The 24,062-nt window shown below is 33.1% G+C and overlaps 1 long non-coding RNA gene across 1 annotated transcript in view; it reads left to right on the top strand.

Moving 5' to 3' along the window:
• Positions 1–4,965: 4,965 nt before the first annotated feature.
• Positions 4,966–24,062, top strand: part of LOC126003891 (uncharacterized) — a 177,909-nt gene continuing 158,812 nt past the window's right edge. Inside the window, exon 1 of the long non-coding RNA XR_007493835.1 lies at positions 4,966–5,166. This is a non-coding gene — a long non-coding RNA (uncharacterized LOC126003891). The remainder of the gene's footprint in view (positions 5,167–24,062) is intronic.

Here is a 24,062-nt window from a genome sequence, read left to right as displayed (position 1 = left end):
TCATATCCATACTTGGATAATAAATGATTATGATATTTTTCCTGATATGCAATCTTAGAAAACAATCAGTTCATTTAAGGAATCTGACCATGGAAGCTCTATAAGTCTGTAAACTGTCAATAAATAAGACACTCTTATATAATAGCCAACCTATCTCAATTTATGCTTTTCAATCCCAAGAAGTATTTTTTAATCTCTGGGCTCTTCATTTTTTTCTATAGACTAGCTTAGTTACCATAAGAAATGGGAATGCAGGAGAGAGAAGGAAAAATCTGATGATAGAAATCAATGTAAGATTAAAGGAATTAGGCATTGAAAGTACTGAGTTTGAATATTTCAAGTAAATTGTAGAAGAATTTGAAGGAAGGTGGAATGTGGAATGAGGAATAAAATTGTCTATCATGGTGAGGTCTCAATTTCCCCCAAAATTAATTACAGTACAATTTATCCCTTGTTCTATGTTCTTGTGATTTCTGACCAAATTATTGACTTAGAGGCAAAACATACAGTTAGCAGAAAGAAAAAGAAAATGGCTGCATTATCAGGAGAGGTTTACCTATGGGTCAAACTACAATTTGAATAAATCTAATAACACTTACAAAAGAGCTTATCAGATTTCAACTCAACAGAAATAGGCAGGTATTTAATAGATTTCAATACAAGTCAAAAAAATATTCATCCTAGAAAGCTCTTGTTGACACAGAAATGTACAGGAAAGAGTTTCTCCAATGGAAAAAAAGCTGTTTTTCAGTCAGCTCTTCCATATCCAGAGAAAAACCAGGAAACTATGATTCTAATTCTGTCTTTAAACTTGTGATTTTATACTATCTTCTATAATTGCAACTATTTTTATTAGTTTTGATTTAATTATAACATTTTTAGTCCAATTTAAAGGAACATATTTTGAAATAAAATGAACATAATTATAATATATAATAAAGAAATGTGAATAAAAATTTTAACTAATTAAAAAAGTTAAGACCTCTGGAAACTTACTATATTTTCTTTTTATCTATTTTAATTACATTAACAACCCAATATTAAATTAAAGCTTAAAAATGTCTATATATTAGTTATATAAATTGAAAGTATCAAGCATAATAAATCTTAAGTAATAATAGTAGGTCTTATTTACTATAAACATAAAAAGGAGGTGAAAACCAATAAAAACAAAATTTTCTTTTGCTTTTTGGGCCACCTTGGTGACACTCGGGGATTACCCTGGGCTATGCGCTCAGAAATCACTCTTGGCTTGGGGGACCACATGGGACAACAGGGATGGAACCAAGGTATATCCTGGGTCAACAGCGTGCAAGGTAAATGTCCTACCATTGTACTATCGCTCTGGCCCCAATAAAAACTATTTTCATAAATAATTGATCAATTACCAAATTTTCCAGCACATAAGACAACTTTTAACCCATGAAAAACTTGTTAAAAGTTGGGGGTCTTTTTATACATCAGAATGGTATACGGCATGCTGAACCTTACTCTGATTTCAGGGACGAATGATCCATCCCCTTCTTCCTCTGACATCCCTCTGTTCAGCTTTTATGGAACACAGAGGAGGTGATCTGTCTTTCTCAAGTGGTCCTATTAAGCACTGTACCCCAGCCAGCTGCTCTTGAAAGAGCCTCCTCTCCCTGCTCTCAATGTAGATCACTGTTTTATGTTTACATGTTTGATGACAAATAGCCTTATTTTTTATAAGTGACACTTTTACAGCTAAGTACATGCATGACATAAGCATTAAAATTAAAATTTTAAATTAAATTTTCATATAGAAATAAATTAAATTTTCATATAAAAATAAAGTCAAAGGTTTTTAATTTCCATTTTTTTCTGCATTAAAAGAGTAGTAGTCTTATACAGCAAATATAGCCCAAAACCTTTACTTTAACAAGAAAAGTAGAGGGCCATTTTATACGCCCAGTCACCTTATATGCCATACAGTATTTAGAATTTTCTTGAATGAAATAAATTTTATTTTCTAAGCATAAAATATGCTATTTCATCTCATTATATATATATATATATAAACATACCAAAGTTTTATGATAAATTTTGACTTTTTCAGTACCTAGAGTAAAAGTCGATCTATTTCTTTCCCTTATCTTTCTTGGGATGATATCCCTAGTGAATGGTCGGCAACCTGCGGATTGCGAGCCACATGTGGCTCTTTACACTTTTAATTTGGCTCTTCTGTGTGCTGGGCAGCCGCTCCAAGAGTCAGGACTCTGCTGCTAGCCTCTGTCAGTGCGCACCCTGTGTGCAGCCCCGGAGGCTGGCTCCAAGAATGTAAGATGATACCAAGTATCATCTAAACAAAGGTGTTCCCCCAAAGTCATCCTTTCTTAAACCTCTTCCTTTGATATGTAAAAGTTCACTGAATATGTACTTTTGTCTCTCTCTCTTGACCTTAAGTCTCCTGGTATTGGGAATTGGTTTTAATAAAAAAAGATGTGTTCTAGCTTTTTGGGCTCGAGGCAGAGTACAAGGGAAAAGGCCATGGACTCCATGATCATCCTTTCCTGGCTAGCTTGGTTTATTACTTCTTTCCTGCTACCCTGCTTCTTCAGACCAGGTTGGGTGGGGTTTAGAAATACAGTGCCTGGAGTGATTTCAAAACACATATTTTATTTTGCACAAGAGTGGGCATCTTCCATGAAGGGATTCTCAACCCAGAGTTTTCTTTTCCATGGATTCTCATGTTCAGAGTACTCATGATTAAAGTTGTGAGCTAATGCCCTTAAACGCTGTTTTTCATATTGATTATGACTTTCTACATAATATAAGTGCCAATCAGAAATTTTTTGCAAGAGTGGAAACATTTCAATATCTCCTTCTCAGACACAGCTATCCCAGAATCAGATTCTTTTTTGAAGACATCCATCTTATGTCTCACTGTAAAAACTACTTGTGAAACTCCCCTGCAGAGAAATATTAAATTCATAGAGAAAGTGAACAATGTCTACCAAATACACAGCTTAGCTACAAATTCCTTCTCCAACTAGGGCTGTACAAAGTCAGAGTTCTGCTCTCACAGGAACTGCACTACTTCTTCCTTCTTGCCAACTAGGTGAGAAAGCACCCTTCCCCTGAACAGCCACTTCACTTCTCCATGGAGAAGATGCTAGTAATGGGCATCCATACTCTCACCCAGGGTGGTGAATAGCCTGGATTTGATCACAATTGTGAATTTCACACATTATCTTTACTGTGTCATCTGTCACAGAGTTTAGTTCAGCAGGGAGTATTTTTTGAATACAGTCTATCATACAATGAGTGGATACAATGTACGGGTGTGCAACTTCTGTTTCTTGTGACTACAGAAAAACACAGAGCCATGCACAGTGCATCATCTGTACATACATCAACACATCAGATTATTATTCTGAGTGAAATGAGTCAGAAGAAGAGGTGTAGACACAGAATAATCATGTGTGTCATATAAGAATAATAAATGGCAATATGGTAATAATATCAAGAGAAAATAGGGATGAGGGACAGATGGACTAGTCCATGATAGAAAGTTTGCCATAAAAAGTGGTGATTCAGTTAGAATAGAGAAAGGTGCATTATGACATTGATAGTTGGAACATATCACTTTGGACAAGAACTGCATGCTGAAAATGGATAAGGGACATGCATGGTACCCTTTAATTAACAATATTGCAAACCATGGTGTCATAAAGGAAATTTTGCAAACCTCAGTGTCATAAAGGAAAAGAGAGATAGAGAGAAAAAAGCAAAATGCCTGCCCCTGACATAGGCAGAGGAGGGTGCAGGGGAAGGAAACAAGGGACATTGGTAGTGGGGAAAGTGCAATGGTGAAGGGTGGTATACATTCTATGATTGAAAATCAAGTATGAATAATTTTGTAACAAGTATGCTTAAATGAAAAAAATATTTTTAAAATGTTTCAGGCACCCTTCATAATTTATTTATGATATATATATGCCTTTAACAAAATACCGTTTTTGTTTTTGTGTGTATTTTAGTTGGGTTTCTTGCAGCACACACTAAAGTGTCAATAGATTTGTTTTCTTTTCAGTGAAATCACGACTTTTCTCTGGAATACTGTCCTTGCTTTTAAAGATTGTTAAAAGGTTTTTCTCTTTTACCAGTTTCATCTCCATATTGTAGGATTTCAAATTTTCAGCGCATTTTGGTTATGAAGAGGAAACATTTTGAAACGTTTTGCTTACTTATCATCAGAAATCAAAGCATTTTCCTCAAGAAGGGTGTTCACTATCCAGAATTAACAAATGATCAGTGTATTCAAAAACTGGATTTCATGGTAGATGTTACTTCACATCTAAATCAGCTTATTCATAAACTACAGGGGAAAGGAAACACAACTTTTTCAATGTTAGAAGTTATTTTGTTTGAAAACAAATTATCTGTTTTTGCTCAAGATTTTGACAGAGAAACTTTGATTCACCTTTCAAGCTTGTTGAAACATCGCCAAGAAAATAATTCTGATATTGACATTACCTATTTTAAAACAGCACTTTGAAATATGAGGGAAGCTTTTCTTAAGAGGTTTCAGGATTTCAGAAACAGCAAAGCGATGTTGTTAAAAAAAAAACCTCTGGATACCACTGTAACGGAATTACATTTTTTACCCTATAATATCGACATTAGCAACTTTGAGATGCAATTCCTGGATTTAAAAAAACAAAGAACTGTGGAGCTCGAAATTTGAATGTCTTTGTGCTAATTTAGAAAGATTGGAAAAACACAAATGTGAACTTAGTTCATAGCACCAGTGGTCTGCTTTGAAAGACCTGTAGAAGGAAGATATGTTGATTTTTAAACACCTGGAATAGTATTCCTGACTCATATAATCAACTAAAAAAGCTAGCATTTGCTGTTCTTTCCTTGTTTGGGTCTACATATTTATGCAAAAAAATCATTTTCAAGCATGACTCTTATCAAGAGTAAATTGAAAAATCATCTCATCGATGAGAACCTGGAACCGTGCCTAAAATTAAAAACAACAACATACAAACCTGACTTACTCAAATTATGCAAGAAAATGCAAGGCCAATGTTCACATTAGTGTTTGTGACTTTTTCAGTCATTGTCAGGATGTAATTTTCTCTACATTGTAAGGCAAATTTTATGGAATTTAACATTATCAATAAATAATATCGTTCTAAAGTTTTTGTTTTATTAGTCGTGTTATTTGTATCCTTCCGACCCATGTGGATACTTGCATGCAGACTACTCTCAATAAAGCTTATTGAAACTAAAAACAAGTACCATCCTATGTATTTTCGGTTTTAAAAATGTGGCTCTCGGGGCTGGAGCAATAGCCTGGAGGTAAGGCGTTTGCCTCTCATGCAGAAGGTCGATGGTTCAAATTCCGGCATCCCCTATGGTTCCCTGAGCCTACCAGGAGCGATTTCTGAGTATAGAGCCAGGAGTAACCCCTGAGTGCTGCCAAAAAAAAAAAAAAATCGTGGCTCGCAAAATAAATTTCAATCTTGGTTTTGGCGAGATTTGGCTCAGTTGAAAAGAAAAGATTGCCAACCACTGTCCCTAGTGATGTTCAGGGTTCTTGGCATTTACATCCTGATTTGGGGCCAACATGATCTGGTGGCTGATTGCTAAAGCTCAAGGATGCAGTGTTGCTTGGACTCTCCATACTGGAACAACCAGAGGAGTGTGGCAAGTGCTCAGGGAAGTTGCTATGTCATAAATTGGTGATTATGGCACCTTGGAGGCTACACTTGGCAATACTCTGAGGACTATGTAATTCCAGGGATCTAAGTAGAGTCAGCACAACCACTGTATAATCTAGTGTCATAGTCCTGAACCTAGTAGTGCTTTGGACCATAGCTGTTGATGAATGAAATCAAGGTCTCAAATATACTAGATATGTATTTTTCTGCATGAGTTATTTTTTTAAGCCTCTGGATACATACATACACACAAATACAGTTTTGGTAGGAGAGTTATTTTGACATTTAAAAATACTTTTGAAATGCAAATTGTTTTATTATTGTACTAATATTCCAATCGTTACTTTTTCTATAAATAAAGATAAATATATATTATTTAAATTTTAGTTAATGACATTAAAAATCTTTTGATTGACTTGTTATTTTTCTCATTATTTTGGAACATCACATTAATGTTGATAAATAGCAGAATTTATTGTTAAAACAACCAGCAGATTTTTATTCTATTCAATGGCCAATATATATGCTGCTCACCATTGTAAGTGGTGTAGCTTCTAACATGCAGTGACATTAGGAAAATAAATATATTCTCAAAAAATAATTATAGATTTGTTAATTGAAAAACGCTATTGTTACTATTGTAAATGATAGAATTATCTTTTCCTCTATGACTTTTGCTTTTGTAGAAATATTACAAATGCAAGTAGTCAATCTTCATATAACACATTGTAATTTCATCTACTTATAATGGAAATTTGCTTCACTGCACCTCATTACACAGCTGATTTTCAACATTTTTGCTATCACATTAATTCCTCATGAAACCAATGGAATGGAATAAATTATTTCACTTAGATTTCCTTCATCACCACACTCATAATGTATTGAACAGCAAGTAAATGAATTCTTCTCTAGAATTATAGTCTTATAACCATTTCTATAACATATTTTTCAACAAAAATTTATACAACACAATAAGAGCAGTACCACAATATAAAACATTTCTTTTTAATTACAATGAGAGAATAGTGTTCTTTGAGCATTTCTCAAACATAGGTAATTTTATACACATATGTATATTTTAATTAAATCTTACATTAATTTGCAAAGCATGCCCTCATCTTCAATATATAATATTAGTGAACATACAAAATTGATCAAGAAAAGGATTTAAACAAAAATTTGGTGTCTTGTGTGTCTAGAAAGGAGTTACATTTATTTTTTCATGTTGTTCTCTTAATATTTACATGTATTTTAACTTTAATTTGTATCATAGGCAAATTATAGCATATGACTATATTATTACTCATTTAACCAAAACAATCACTATAAAAAAGTTGTATCTCATTAATATGCATGAAGTCATTAAATTTCCTTCCTATTTAGATGATACTTACTACACTGGATTTATTATTAACATTAAATATCCTCTAAAAATGCAAATATTTCTGTGGAGAATGCTGGAAACATTTTGGTCAAGTATGTTGAATTTAGTGTTAAAATAAATTATACCAAATTGATAATCATTCTAATGAACGAGATTATTTGATAGCCAGATAATCTATTTCTAAATATTTCTTGTAACATATGGCATATTATTATTTTAACTAATTTTTTCAGAGATAACATTGAAGTTTTTCTAGGAAAGTAAAATAAAATAATCTCTTTAGTAACTTATAAGAAAAATTTAAAATATAACTAAATTATCAATTAATTATAATATAGATTTTGACATAGATAATGGCTTGGGGATAATTAGTTTTGTCATAAGTAAATTCTTTTTCTATAAAAAGCATAGCCACAACAATGAAATTTAAAAAGTTGTAATTTATTCTACAAGCTTAAATTCAAAAAAGCACTTAATATATATAGCTATTTGCTCAGGACTCAACTTAAAATAAAAAATTGAAAGTATATAGCTTTCCTTTCTATTACTATACATATTTTATAAATGCATTACTTAGATGTATCTAAGTATCAATGTATCAATTTATCTAAGATATATTGGTTTAATGACATGAATTCTTTGCTTAATTAGAAGTAACATTTTGAAAACATTATTTGTTTGTTTGTTCTTTGGGCCACACCCAGTAATGCTAAGGTGTTACTCCTGGTTATGAGCTCAGAAATTGCTCCAGGCTTGGGGGACCATATGGGATGCCTGAAGATCCAACCACAGTTCATCCTAGGCTAGAATGGGCAAGGCAGACACTTTTCCACTTGTGTCACTGCTCCAGCCCTTTAAGAATATTTTAAAATACATTTATCTCTAATTTTTTAAAATTTCTTATTGCCATTGTTAAAATTTTGTCCTCTCTGGGATTAATCCCAGTTTAATACTCAGGGTTTGATCCTGGTTATTTTTGGTGAGTTATGGGTTGCAGAATTCAAAGCTGGGCCTCAGGGCAAATCATGTTTTTCAATACTCCAGTCATATTCTTCTTTTAATAAAAAGATAAATTGCAGCTTATTTTCAATATATAGTAGTATACTTTCTCCTTATTATTTAAAATATTTATCATTTAAGCAATTGTAAATTATTGCATAAAGGTAAGCTTTTAAGAAACTTCTAAGTGGTACCTTGTATTTAAAGCAATATAAAATAGGCATTTTAAAAGAATCACTACCACAATTAAACAATATAAATGAATATTTCTCAGAGTCTCAGTGCTTATTTTTAAAAAAACGAAACAGGAAAAGGAAGTCAAATTCGCAAGTGCAAGATTATTTTTATTTTACAATATTAGCTCATATTCCTGATTTTGTAAACAAAAGGGATAGAATAAAATTGCTTTCATAAATGCCTGAGTTTCTCTGATATACTGATAAAAGTGTTGAATTTTCTGCTTGTTTTCTGAGCAAGAATGTTGTCTAGGAAAGAGGCCAAAGTTCTTTTTTATGATCAGCAGATCATAGATACCAAGTTCAATCTCTTGCACACCCACGGGTTCCTCATTTGCTGAGATTAAAAAAAAAAAATTCTCTATTTCATTTGGTGAGAGGGCCAACATAGAGAAATGGTAGATTTTATCTTTAGTTTAAACATACTTTAATATGACTTTAGTGAGTGAAAAAGATACTCTGATAATTTAATTGTCTTTATTGGGGTGGGGTTTTCCTACACAGTTCTCGGGAGCCTCAGATGTCTTGGGGTTCTTTGCTAAACACACAAGATAGTCTAACAAAAAGCTCCAAGGATGTGGTGTAGTTTAGGCTCCTCAGTAATAGATTACCAGGTCTACTCATCAGGGCTAAACGTCCTTCAGCGATGTACATATCTAATTATAAATTAGGGACATATTAATATATAATATGTATATATACATGTTTTGGGGCCACACCCGGTGACACTCAGGGGTTACTCTTGGCTGTGCACTAAGAATTCGCTCCTGGCTTGGAGGACCATATGAAACGCTGGGGGATCAAATCGTGGTCCTTCCTAGGCTAGCATGGGCAAGCCAGATGCCTTACTGCTTGCACTAGGGCTCTGGCCCCAATATATATTATTTATATCTAATAATTATATAATATATAATCCTACTTATATACAATATATAATGCTTATATAATATATATATATATTATATTCTTAATTACAAATGAGGAAAATTTAAAATTACTAAGCTCTAAAAAGGAAATATAGGAAAGCCAAGATAAATTATCTAGGGCATTAAGTATATCTTCCCTGCAGAATTTAAAAATTAGGAAGACAATGATATAATAACATTAAATTTTTAAACTTTACATTAAATTTCCCTGCTTGATCACCTTTATCCAAAGGGCTGCACTCAAAGTGCATTTTGCTCAAATTGAGGTCAGTAGAGTAATTCTAGCATTATTAATTGTCATCAGACAGGTTGATTCCATCAAGACACCAAAGCCTATCTTTACTGCTCCTTTCTCATTTCACTTTACATAAAGTTTTATGAAACAAAAATACTAAAAACATATTAATTATTTTTTATATTTTGTGTATCACTATTATAGGAATTGATAAATGAGTTACTAAGTGAGTTGAAAATGAATTGGATAAAGTTTAATGTTAGATTGATGTACCATGTAATATATTTGAGGTTTTATTTCTGTTTCTTTTTAGTTTCAACATATTTATTTCCCCAAATTACTTATATAAGATAAATAGTTATACATAAAACATAGTCTAAACTACAGATTACAGTGCTACTCTTATTGTATGCACTTAAATACCCTAAATAGAAAAAAATTTGTGACTGTTTAAGAAGTGAGGGAAAGTTTATGACTCTGACAACTGTTAAACAGGAAACAACAAATTTAAGAACAGCAGTGTAAAATTTTAGAAAAAAGATTTATTATAAATTACATAGTTTATATTGCTTATTAATTGATTTATTGACTAGTGAATAACCCTATTCTTATTAAGCATAAAGCAGGCAAAGAAATTAAATGGGCGGGTATTTTTATTTCCTTCATGTGACTTTTGGAATTAGTCCAAGGTTCACAAATGAATGAAAAATAAAGCTTTAATTTAATACTGTAATTCTTTATTAGACTTCTTAATGATTACTGGCCCTTCCAGTTTTGACAAGAAGTATAATTTTTATTGGTCTAGTTGGCTAATAGACCTTTGCCTTTGGTGATGTTCTTGTCACACTCTCTTGCATGCTTCCTAGAAATTAACAATTAAAGTTAATAGAGTATTTATCATTATTTCAAAGCCGTAACCTTTTTCCCCCCAATATATGACTGCAAAGATCTGAATGCAACATTTGCATTTAAATTAATCCTAAAGGAATTAAATGGCATTTTGTAAATTACAATGAAATAGGAACAGAGATATGTCTAAATTAATAAAACTGCTATTACTTATTTAGTCCTTTAGGTATTCTAAACATTATGCTAATATCACCTTTTGCTTTACTCTTTACAACAAATGAAATGTTAACCAATTTAAAAATTAGGAGTGTATATAAAGAGTTGTTACTGATAAATAGAATAATATGCAACTTGGCTTTCCTTTTTTCTATACTTTTTAATTTTTTTCCCTTTCTCTTTCTTTTTGTCATCTGTTTGTGAAGGTTCCTAACTCTAGCATTTCCATGGCTCAGATGGTAAGAGACAAAACATTTCTAGCAGTTATATTAGTTAGACTAGTCTAGAAACTGGTTAGTCTAGTTTCTGCATTTTTTCATTTTTCACCATATTACTAATATCACCCTTTCTTGGAAGTTTTTCCAAGGAAGAGAGGAGATTTTGTAAAATATTTCCATTTGTATTTTTCAGATAAACTATATCACTAAAAAACATTTGAGATGATTATTATAACTGCTAACATTATAATTAAAGACCAGGCAAACATTAGTAAATGTATATTCACAATTATATTTTTTAGTAGAGAGTTTTTGACCACACCCAGTGGTGCTCAGGGCTTATTCCTGACTCTGTGCTCAGAAATTAATCCTGGCACTGATGGTAATTAATCAAATACTATCTCTCTGTCTCTCAATTTAAAGTGTCTTTATAAAAAATAGTTTTGTCTGCTCTTAAATGCCACTGGGTTATAGTACTACTTTAGAATAAAACGTAATAAATAATTATAAATCTATATGAAAAGATGTAGAGTTAAAACAGAAATTATGTCTTAATCTTGTTTAGATGTAGCTATTCATATATGGGACAATTATCTTACTCATGTCTAAAATATTAAAAGGAGAAAAATTGAAAGAAATGAACATATTTGAGTAATTTGAGGTAGCTTAATTTGTCTTTTTTTCTCCTCTTCCATCTCCATTATCCTCTCACTTCCATCAGTTCTTCATTATGCTCTTTCTGTTTCCTCCTTCTTTTCATGAAAAAATTTGGGGTAAGCAAGTGGTGAGTACAGTTAGAGAAATAATTACACTAACACATAGCATGGCAATGGTACAGTAAGTGAGAGAAATAGAATGCCTGTCTTGAATTCAGGCAGGGGATAGGGGAGGAGGGAGATGAGGGGAGTTGGTGATGGGAATGCTGCACTAGTAAAAGTGGGTGTTTTTTTTAAGACTGAAACCCAACTACAAACACATTTGTAATCATGGGCTTAAATAAATATGTTATTTAGGGGGCTGGAGAGAGAGCATGGAGGTAGGGTGTTTGCCTTGCATGCAGAAGGATGGTGGTTCGAATCCCAGCATCCCATATGATCCCCCAGGCCTGCCAGGTGCGACTTCTGAGTGTAGAGCCAGGAGTAACCCCTGGGCACTGCCGGTATGACCCAAAAACCAAATAAATAAATAAATATATATTTTTTGGTTTTTGGGCCATACCCTGTGACGCTCAGGGGTTACTCCTGGCTATGCGCTCAGAAGTTGCTCCTGGCTTCTTGGGGGACCATATGGGACGCCGGGGGATCGAACCGCAGTCTGTCCTAAGCTAGTGCAGGCAAGGCAGGCACCTTAACTCCAGCGCCACCGCCCGGCCCCAAATATATTATTTTTAAAAATTGGTGCTGAGAGCATGATAGGGCTTTTGCCATGCATGCAGCCAACCCAGGAAGGACTCCAGTTGGATTCCCTAGCATTTCATATGGTTCCCAAAGCCTTCCAGGAGTGATTTCTGAGCTCAAATTCAGGCGTAACCCCTGAGCACCACAGGGTATGTCCCCAAAACAAAACAAATGGGATTAGGGCCAGAGCAATGGCACAGCAGGAACCTGACCCAGTTCCATCCCTGGAGAAATCAGATGGTCCCCCGAACTTGCCTCTAGTAAATTCTGAGTGCACAACCAGGAGTAATCCCTAATTGCCTCCGTCGTGGCTTCAAAACAAACATACAAAGAAAAAATAGAGCTACCTAACTAACTTTTAAAAATTCAATAAGTTGGTGCCAGTGTGATAGCTGAGCAGTAGGACATTTGCCTTGCACGCAGCTGACCTGGGAGGGACCCGGGTGCCAGTATGCCCCCAACCAAAAAATAAATCAATAAATTTTATAATATATAAATTGATGCATTCTAAAAGATAATTTATTTATTTATAGTAAGTTACTATATAGTAGCTATAGAAACAGTATTGTAATCAAATATGGTAATATGGTACCATATAAAAGTGAGGACCATTCTGTATTAAAATATATTTGGTAAAAGATTAGAATGATTGTAAGCATGTAAGGCACTTAGCTTGCATACAAGTGACTTGGATTCAATCGTCAGCACCCCATGTAATATGATAGCTAAACATAGCAAGAAGCGATTGCTAAATACAGAAACAAGAATATTCACTCAGAACCATGGGTGTGGCCCCACAAGCAAAAGCTATTTTTTGGGGGGGATAAGACAATCTAATTTGATATATTTTATCAGCACAAAAATTTAAATACATATTTATGTATTTAGAGGTGAAGAACCTATATAAAGAAAACTAAAAAACCCTGATTCAAGAAATAAAAGAGGACCCATGAAAGTGGAGACATATATCCCACTCATTAACTGGTAGAATTAACATCATTAAAATGGCAATACTCCCCAAAGCATTGTTCAGATTTAATGCTATACCTCTAAAGATACCAATGGCATTCTTCAAAGAGTGGATCAAAAACACTTCTGAAATTTATTTGGAATAATAATAGCTAAAAGCTAAAAAAGCTAAAAGCTATTATTAGCTAAGAGCTACTATTAATAATAATAATAATAAAACAAGAATTGTTAGAGCAATCCTTGGAAAAAGAAATATGGAAGGAATCACTTTCCCCAACTCTATATTGTATTACAAAGCTAGTCATTAAAACAGCATAGGACTGGAATAAATCCAGACCCTCAGATAAGTGGAATAGATGAGTATTCAGAGAATGTTCCCAAGACATACAATCAATTATTTTTTGATAAAGGATCAATAAATGCAAAAAGGAGCAAGAAAAGCCTCTTCAACCAGTGGTGTTGGGAAACTGGTCAGTTACTTGCAAATAAGAAAACACAGACCTCCATCTAACACCATGCACAAAGGTCAAATCCAAACAGATTAATGACTTTTATATCAGACCGAAATCATGAGGTATATAAACCAACACATAGGCAAAAGCACTCCATAACATTTAGACTAAAGGCATTTTCGAGGAGGACACATCACTCTACTAACAAGTGGAATTGAGATAAACACATATATTAAGTTGAGAGGCTTCTGCACATCAAAGGAAATAGTGCCTTGGATACAAAAGCCACCCACAGAATGGGGAAACTATTCACCGATACTTATCAGATAAGGGCCTAATATCTAGGATATATAAGGTATTGACAGAACTTAACAAGAAAAAATATCTAACCCAATCAAAATAGGGGAGAATAAATAAACAAATAATTTCTCAAAGAAGAAATACAAATGGCCAAAGACATATGAAAAATGCTCCACATCACTAATCATCAAGGAGATGCAAATCAAAACAACAATAAGCTACCATCTCACACCACAGAGATGAAGAACAAGAACAATCAGTGCTGATGGGATGTGGGAGAAAGGAATTCTCATCCATGCTGGTGGGAATGCTTTCTATTTGAGCCTTTATGTAAAACAATATGGAGATTCCTCAAAAAACTGGAAATTGAGCTCCCATATGATCCAGCTATACCACTCCTAGAGATATGCTCTAGGGACACAAAAATACAATTCAAAAATCCCTTCCTCAGACCTATATTCATTGCAATGATATTTACTATAGTCAGACAAGCAAGATGCCCTTCAACAGATAAATGACTAAAGAAACAGTGGCACATATACACAATGGAATATTATGCAGCTGTCAGGAGGAAATAAGTCATGAAATTTTCCTATACATGGATGAACATGGAAACTATTATGCTGAGTGAAATTAGTCAGGGGGAGAGAGATAGACATGGAATAATCCCATTCATCTGTTTTTTCCTCCGCCCTCATTAATCTGGGTTTTAAGATAAATAAAAGACATTATTGTAATAATGCCCAGAGGGAATAGAGATGAGGGCTAGAACGACCAGCTCATGATATGAAACTCACCACAAAGAAAGGTAAGTGCAGTTAGAGAAATAACTACACTGACTAGTATGGTGACAATATTAATGAGTGGGAGAAGAAGAATGTCTGTCTCGAAAAAAGGCAGTGGGGAGGAGGAGCGAGATTGGGGACATTGGTGATGGGAATGTTGCACTAATGAATGGGTGTGTTTTTTTATGACTGAAATCCAATTCAATCATGGTTGTAAACAAGTACTTAAGTAAAGATAATATTTTAAAAAAGAAAAATACATATTTTAATATTACTAATGACAGATTATAAAGCAACTAAATATAATTTTATCTTCATACAATGATTAAGCATTCAAAAGTTGTAATTAAAGATAAGAATATCAAAATACATAAACTAGAATGGAGAGACCAGGAGTAATAAGAATAGTAACTTTAAATGTTGGAAAGGATGATGAGAAACTAATCTCAAACATGCTATTTTAAGATAAAAGTTATAAATACTTGAAAAAAATCTATTAAAATTAATATTTAACCAATAACCACTTTATCATGCCAAATATTTATTTGTGTACTTATACAAAATAAATATACATATAATATAAACTATAAATAAATTATAATAGAAACATATTTTATATATAAATTGTTCTAGATATTATTTAACCATTATATATTAAATAATATATATAACATGAGATAGTACTCAACGATAAGAAGGATTAATTTATTGATGAAACTACAGAATGATGCTATGTTATCAGATTTCACATACAATATAACCCTAGTTATGTGACATCTTTATTGTGGTTAAATATGAATGGTATAATATTTGCTATACTGACTATTATTTAAGTATATTGTTCATGGTTTAAAATTTTTTGTTTTATATAATTTTCAGAAAATTTTATATTCTAATTTGAAAATTTTAATTATGCTTAATTAAGTTGACTATCTTTTATGTGGACATGTAAACTAAGTCCATCTTTCCATTAAATGTGTGCTCAGTTTATTCATGAATTTTCTGGTTATATTAAAATTTGTGTTCTTTTATTACATTTAATTTTTATTTTATTTTCAATTACTTTAATTTATTCATGAATGCATTATTTAATTGAATCACAGTAAGATAAACAGGAAGAAAATTTTTCATTATTGAGTTTTTTGGATCTATAAGTTTGTTTATTTTGGGGGGGTCTCACACCTAGTGACACTCAGGGGTTACTCCTGGCTCTGTGTTCAGAAATCACTCCTGACAGTCTCAGGGATTATATGGAAGGCCATCTCATATTGGCTGCGTGCAAAGCAAACACCCTACAGCTGTTCTCTCTCTGGCCCAGGATCTTTAAATATTTTAATGGTTGTCTATAGATGAAACAATGTCAACATCCTTGAATCTGAATGAGAGTATGGCTGGGTGAAGTATACTTAGTGTGGCATGAATTAATGAACTCTTTTATTTATTTATTTATCACTATATTCCTACTATATTCACTACTGCCTACTCTACTAGAGAGTTGATTTTGATACATTTAGGGTAAACATTAAGGATGCTCCTTTGTATTTATTTTCTTTTTTTAATCTTGCTGTTTTCAACATTCTATCTCTATGATTTTCCTCATTGTGAATACATTATTATTTTAAGTGTTTATTTGGGTCATTTTAGATGGTATTCTTCATGCCTCCAGGGTGTGGTTGCATGTACTCTTCAGCTCTGGGAATTTCTCAGCAATGATGAGTTTGACTATTTCTTCTTCATATGGGTTTTCTTCCTCTCTCTTTGTAACAATGAATATGTTTCAATTATAATCATCTCAAAGTTCTATTGTCATCAGTTTGTTTATTTTGAGGATTTTTTTCATTTTCTGTTCATTTGTTTTGAGGCCTTATTCCATCTTCTGCTATTACCTAGAGATTTTTTGCATTTCAAATTTGATCTAACCAATCCAGTTAACAGAATACTTTGCTGGTGAAATCTTCCAATGAACTTTGTATTTCACTTAACTCATTTTTTCACTTGGGGCATTTTTGTTTGGATTTTATTATTTCTGTTTTCATATCTCCCTGTGTTTTATTGGCAGTTGTTCTACTTTTTCTTTGAGTTTGTTGAACATCCTAAGCATTTCCACTTTGATCTCCATTTCTGAGGGATTATATAGAGGAATAGTACTAATTGGGTATGCAGTCTTCACCCACTAGGCATGATATGTTTTTGTACTGCTTTATCATGGTTCCTTTAGTAGTTTCAAGGTGCTTTTTTCCTAAGCCACTGTCAATCTTTCCCTTTTCCAGAGAGGTCTCAGGGAGTTTATGTTTGCAAGATATTATTCTCTGGTTTATAATTGGCTGCTACTTAAGAGGCCACTCCCAGGGTTGTGACCTGAATAGTCAGGCCTTACTTCTTTTTCTGCGCCAAGCTGGGTTCCACACAGCTGCCACCATACTGGTGTGCTGTTGCCAAGTTGGTACATGCAGTATTTTTACACTAAATTCATCAGTAAAGCATCAGCTTTAATGTCATGTTTTCTCTAGGTATCCCTTTCAAGCACCTTCCCATTCCATTAACCTTTGTGAAGACAGTAGGTTGACTCTCAATTTCTCTTATTATTGCCCACTTTTATTCCCTTCTACTATTTCTTTATACTCTGCTTATTAGAAAGTTTATTTGGCATGGTCATTTTCAATTTAACTCACTTTAATTCATTTAGCTTGAAACTGTTCAATTACATCCAATTGACCACAAACTGTAGAATTTCAAGTTTTCTTTTATTCTGTTTTACCTTTTGCAGTTTTTGAGCTGCATATGAATGCTCTCAGTGTCTCTTCTAGCTCCTTTCTCAGAGATCACTTCGCATGGACTTGGGAAAATATATGTGGTGCTGGGAATTGAACTGGAGTTATTCATGTGTAAGGCCAGCACCTTTACTCACTTTACTGTCTTTCCAAGCCCAGACTTGTTTTTTTTCCATTTTACTTTATTTTTTCTTATTTGTTTGTTTTTTGGGAAGGCCTAATCAAGTCACATTATGTGGTTACTCTTGGCTCTGTACAGAGGAGAGCCCACTCCTGGAGGGCTCCATAGAACCATATGGAATGTTAGGGTTCGACCCCCAGGTTAGTTAAATGCATGGCAAATGCCCTCTTCTCTGTGCTATTGCTTTGGTCTAAGCTTTTCTGAGAGCTGAGTAGTACTCCATTAAGTATATAGACACAGATTCTTCATTTACTCATCTCTTCTAGGACATTTAGGCTGTGTTAACTGTGAATATCGCTACGTAAATATATATTTTTGAATATGTATTTTGGCTCCTGAGGTAGATGTCAAAAAGTGGAAAAGCCAGTTAATAATAAATTTGATTATTAATTTTTTTATAATTTTATATTCTTTGTAATTCATTCTCAATGGTTTTTGTCCTCATTGATTTCATATTTTACTCATTTAAGATTTTTCTACATTTTGGTATTTCCCTTCCACACTTAAAGCACTGTGATAAGAAATATACTTGACATGATTTGTATTATCATGATTTTATAAGATCATTTTTATGTCCAAGAATGTGATCAATATTAAGGAATGTTTCATGTTCACTGGAGAAAAATGTGAATCCTGTTTGTGTGACTGGAGAACGGAGAACACTATACACACACACACACACACACACACATATATATATATATATATATATATATTTCTTTGAGGTAGATGCTTATTTACTGACTTTTTAAATTAATAAATTACTAGTGTTGAGACCATATTAAAATTTTCTAAATGATTATGGTATAGTCATACTTTTTCTTAGGTCTACTTGAAGTTACTTTATAAATTTGATTGTTCTTGATTTGGTGTATATATGTAAAGATTTTTTGATCGATATATCTATCTCTTACATATGCATACATATATTCATATTTTTATTTGAAGAAAACTTTTTTTGATATTTAACTGTTCTCCTAAGTTCATTCTACTTATTGTTATCTTTATGACAGAAAGTACAATCGCTCTTTGGAGCACATTTTAATGAATAGCATTCTCATATGTAGACTATATTCAAGACCTTTCTTTACAAGGGCTTTTTTGAGTGGAGAATAAATCCTCTCTTCATTAAATAACTTCACTTTTAAAAGATGCTCATTTCTGTCTGCTTTTAGGCAACTATTTTTTTTTTTACTGTGAGTTTATTTGGCAGCCATTTTCTTTAAACATCCATTCATTCTGACTATTTAGATAACAAATTTTTTTATTCTTTCAGCACGTTCTTGATTCCTTTTGATTAGTAAGTACAGGTCATTGTTGCTAAAGGATATTGTGAGTTAAAGTATTGTGTTGCCATCATTAAGTAGGTATTATTGGTATTTGTGAAGTTTTTCTTAATTCTGTTTTATTTTATTTTTTGGAGATTAACACATGTCAATACTGAGTGTTGACATCAGCTCTGTTCTCTAGGATCATACTAAGATATGGTAAGGGGCCATGCTACACTGGGAGTTGAAGTTGAGCCTCATACATACAGAGCTTGTTCTTAAGCTATTGTGCTAACACCACTTATACATTTTAAAAGGGACCATTAAGTTCTTGCCAAGCTATATTGGTCATTAGCAACATTGTTTTTCTATAAACTTTATAGAAAAATTTTAAATGTAAAGAAGATAGAAGTATTTTATTGGAATGTTTATTTCATCCTGTTTGTTTCATATGTGCAGCCATTCTCTTCAGGACTGTAAAATCTCATTTGATACAGTCATGCTGGATTTATATGGCCTTTATGCAAATTCTTTCTTTGATTCGGCTTGTCAGTTTTGGTAATTTTGATTTGTATTATTTTATTTATTATGTGCTTCGGAGTTTTCTTTTTTTTCTTTCTTTTTTTTTTTTGTTTTGTTTTTGGGGCCACACCTGTTTGATGCTCAAGGGTTACTCCTGGCCAAGTGCTCAGAAATTGCCCCTGGCTAGGGGGGACCATATTGGAGGCTGGGGAATTCAACCGTGGTCCTTCCTTGGCTAGGGCTTGCAAGGCAGACACCTTACCTCTAGTGCCACCTCACAGGTCCCGTTTCGGAGTTTTCTATTCAGGCATATTTTTTGTGAATCTTTCAGGACTTATAGATCTGTGTGTATTACTCAGTAAATTCTCAGGTTGTAGAAGTTTTCAGCTATAATTTCTTTGACCAAGAATTCTCCATTGTATCCTTCCTCTTCTTTGACCATACCTATGACAGAGTTTTATTCTAACAAATATTTCATGCTTTGTTTGAGATTGCCTCTATTTCCTTTAATTGCTTTTAATTTTATTTTTATTGATTATTTTCTGCTATTCTACTCCAGTATGCTGATTTTTTTTTTGGGGGGGGAGGGTTTTCAGACACACCCATTTGATGCTCAGGGGTTACTCCTGGCTAAGGGCTCAGAAATTGCCCCTGGCTTGGGGGGACCATATGGGACGCCAGGGGATCGAACCAAGGTCCTTCCTTGGCTAGCGCTTGCAAGGCAGACACCTTACCTCTAGCGCCACCTCTCTGGCCTCCAGTATGCTGATTTCTTAGTTATGTCATGCCTACTAAAATCTACCAAAGAGGTTTCATTTATTTAGGTTTTTTTTTTAATTACCTACTAAGTTCCTCATTTCAGTGACTTTTGATGGCATTCTTCTTAAATTCTTTCTAATACATTATCTTTGTTGAAATTATATTCCATCAAGATCTTCAGTTCATGAGACATGGACATTGTAGTCATTCTGAAGTCACCTGAGAGAATACGAGCTGATATGCCCATGTAGACCCATGACAATTACTGTCTTTAAGCCTTACATTTGGTGGAAAATCTGCTTCATTTTTCCTACCACTTAGTGAGGCCAGGGGTGAGGGCCAATTTTTGTGCAGGCTATAGTAGCAGTCTAATTTCTCTGCCCACCATTTCTTTTTTTTTTTTTTTTTTTTTTTTGGTTTTTGGGCCACACCCGGCAGTGCTCAGGGGTTACTCCTGGCTGTCTGCTCAGAAATAGCTCCTGGCAGGCACGGGGGACCATATGAGACACCGGGATTCGAACCAACCACCTTTGGTCCTAGATCGGCTACTTGCAAGGCAAAAACCGCTGTGCTATCTCTCCGGGCCCATCTGCCCACCATTTCTATCCCGAATATAATGCTTCAGTCACGCTGCATCTGATTGCTGCACAACTTTTGCACAAATTGTGGCAATCCTCTTAATTATTAACTTCCAGTGTCAGTGCTATGGTTTTTGGATTATATTCCTTAGATCACAGAGCTAGTGGGCCCAGGAGAAGGACCCTTCTCTCTCTGTAGCCACAGCTGTGTTTGTCCTGATGCTATCATCAGTCTGGGAGTCTGGGATCCTACTCTCTTGCTCAGGGTGATATTTTTCCCTCTTTCCCATGAATACTGTCTCAGAGTTGTTTGATTGTTATAACTTCAGTCTCCCGCTGTGTGGCCATTCATAGAATTATCTAATTGTTACTGATTTTACTGCCACTTTTACTCTATTGTTTACAAGGCACTCTTCTTGCTATCTTGTTTTTATCTTTCTTATCTAGTCTTTTTGTCATCAAATGAAAAGTTAGCCTGACTTTAGATCCAAAATATTTGAAAATATTTTACTTACTTTAAAAAAAAATTACCTTTATTTAATCACCATGATTTTTCTCTCATATAGTTTTCTTATTTAAAATTTTGAGATAGGAAAGTTGTACAGAAATTTAAAATGTTCTTTGGGACCGGCGAGGTGGCGTTAGAGGTAAGGTGTCTGCCTTGCAGGTGCTAGCCAAGGAAGGACCGTGGTTAGATCCCCTGGCATCTCATATGGTCCCCCCAAGCCAGGGGCAATTTCTGAGTGCTTAGTCAGGAATAAACCCTGAGTATCAAACAGGTGTGGCCCCCAAAAAACAAAAAACATAACAAAAATGTTCTTCATACCCTTTCTTCTTTCAGTTTTTAGTTTTTCATTTTTGCAAATGTACATTTATTACAAATGTTGAATCAATGATTATTTAGCAAAATTTACATTAGAGTTAACTTGCTTGCAGAATGTTTTATCAACTGTACAAAGATAAGTATCTGCCATTTCAGGATCATATGGAGCAGTTTTAGACTGCAAAACCATTGTTGCTGTCTATTTTGCCTTCCCTCTGGCAACCATTTGTCTTTTCACTGTTCAGTAGTTTTGCTTTTTAAGAATGCCCCAGAGATGGAGTCAGATACATTATCTTCATATATTTGCATCTTTCACTGAAATACATATTTATGGTTATTCTATACATTATTTGTGGTATACATTATTTGGTATCTTCAGTTTTTAATCACAGAATAGTATCCTACTACATGAGTGGATGGCATGATGTTTAATCAGAGACTTTTGGAAGGACATATTGCTTGCTTCCAAATTTTGACAATCAAGAATAGAACTGCTTCAAATATTTGCAGACTGAGGATTTTAATTCATTTATTTAAGTACCAAAATACAATATTTTAAATCATATTTAGTTTTATGGGGAACTTCCAAATTTCTTCCAAAATGACTAGATACCAACCTGCAATGGAAAGGAATTCCTGTTGCAACATATCTATTCCTAATTTTGGAAGTACTGGTCTGGATTTTTGTCATAACAAAAATGTAATGTCAGATCATTATTTTATTTTATTTTATTTATTTGGGTTTGGGGCCAGAATAGGCTATCAAATAATTATAAAAAAGAGGAATGTTAAAAAAAGACATTAAAAAGATGTAGAACACTTTTGAGTTATTATTTAAAATTTAACCAAAATTATAAACATAATTAAATATTGATTAAATATAGACATAAAAAGTAAAAAATGGTTTTTATGGTAATGAATTCATCCATTTGAAGTTGTAAAATTTGAGAGGAATAGTTATATAAATGAATGTATTGCTGTATTTATACATTATAATCTAGTTTATGTCAAATAGAAAATATCAGTTTTCTGTTACAAAGTCTAAAACTCAATAAGTATTTGGTGATACAAAGAAATTATAGAAGTACAGAATATAAATATTGAAGATTAAGACTATAAAATTACAGTATATAATATGTAATTTCAGTAATGATTATGATCAATGCACATTACGGTTTACCTATAAAAATTTTCCCGAATTCATGATTACTTCTATAAACTGAATTAGCTACTAAAATGTCATCTTTAATTTTTAGTACCATTGAACAATAAAATAAATAAAATATTTAGATGTGGTTTGAGTAGATATATATAACCAATATATATATGTATATGTATATACATATATGTATATATATATATATTGGTTTTTGGGTCACACCTGGCAGCACTCAGTGGTTACTCTTGCTTTGCACTCAGAAATTGCCCCTGGCAGGCACGAGGAACCATATGAGATGACAAGATTTGAACCACTGTCTATCCTGGATCTGCTGCATGCAAGGCAAAAGCCCTACCACTGTGCTATCTCTCTGTCCCTGCTATGAGTATTTTTTAATTACAGGCTCAGATAATGCTATGAGTATTTTTATGATAACATCTTTCAGTTGTATTTGTTTTATTTTGCATAGGTTTGCATACTGTCTTTCATCTATTCTTGGTTGTGATTTTCTTTTGAAGTTTGTGCATTTCATTGTGCTTGATATATTTGTTTTTAATTCAACTATCCCTGTAACATATCTGAATTGTTCTGAAATTGCTGCCTTTAAAAATGTAAAAATAGAAAAAGAGTTTTAAAAACTTTTATGAGCTAAGTTAAATGAAAATATTCAGTTTACAATGCCTGGAAAAATTGAATAATTTCGATTAGTTTTCAAGAAGTTAGACATAGACTAACTACTTGTTTTATTTTAAATGTACATATTTTCAATTTTTCCAAGAATAGAAATTTTATTTACTAAATAGAAATATTTCCTGTTTTACATAACTTTTATATTGACTAGATAATCAATAACATTAACAATTGATATGGGTACTCTTTGGTAGCTATCCTAATATTATTTAAGAGTGTTAATTCTTCATTTTAATACCATATGTTTTTTTCTACTATATAATAATATATAAAAACAAGTAAACCAAAGCTAAGTGCAAAACAAATGTCTTAAGCACTTCAATATCTCTCCAACCCAAATAGATGATCTCTGTCTATTTTTGTTTATTAGTTTTGGTTTTGGAGCTACAATTGGTGGTTTTCAGATCTTACACATGCTCTCTGACAGGGATGTCTCATGGCAGTGCTCAAAGGAATATATGTCAAGTTTGAGATTGAACCTAGGCCTACTTGGTGCAAAAAAAACTTCACCTATTATCTTAAGCATATTATCTTAACCTTTCTTAAAATTTAAAGTAAATATAGGAAAGAGATTATATTTGATCATTTTAAAATAAACCATTGGGCATAGAATATAGCTCAAGCTGGAAAAAACCCAAAGTTATTTTTAAAA

This window comes from Suncus etruscus, chromosome 3 (genome assembly GCF_024139225.1).
Source record: "Suncus etruscus isolate mSunEtr1 chromosome 3, mSunEtr1.pri.cur, whole genome shotgun sequence".
Classification (NCBI taxonomy): domain Eukaryota; kingdom Metazoa; phylum Chordata; class Mammalia; order Eulipotyphla; family Soricidae; genus Suncus; species Suncus etruscus.
Note: the sequence above shows the minus strand (reverse complement) of the source record. Positions and strands in the feature narration are given on the sequence as shown.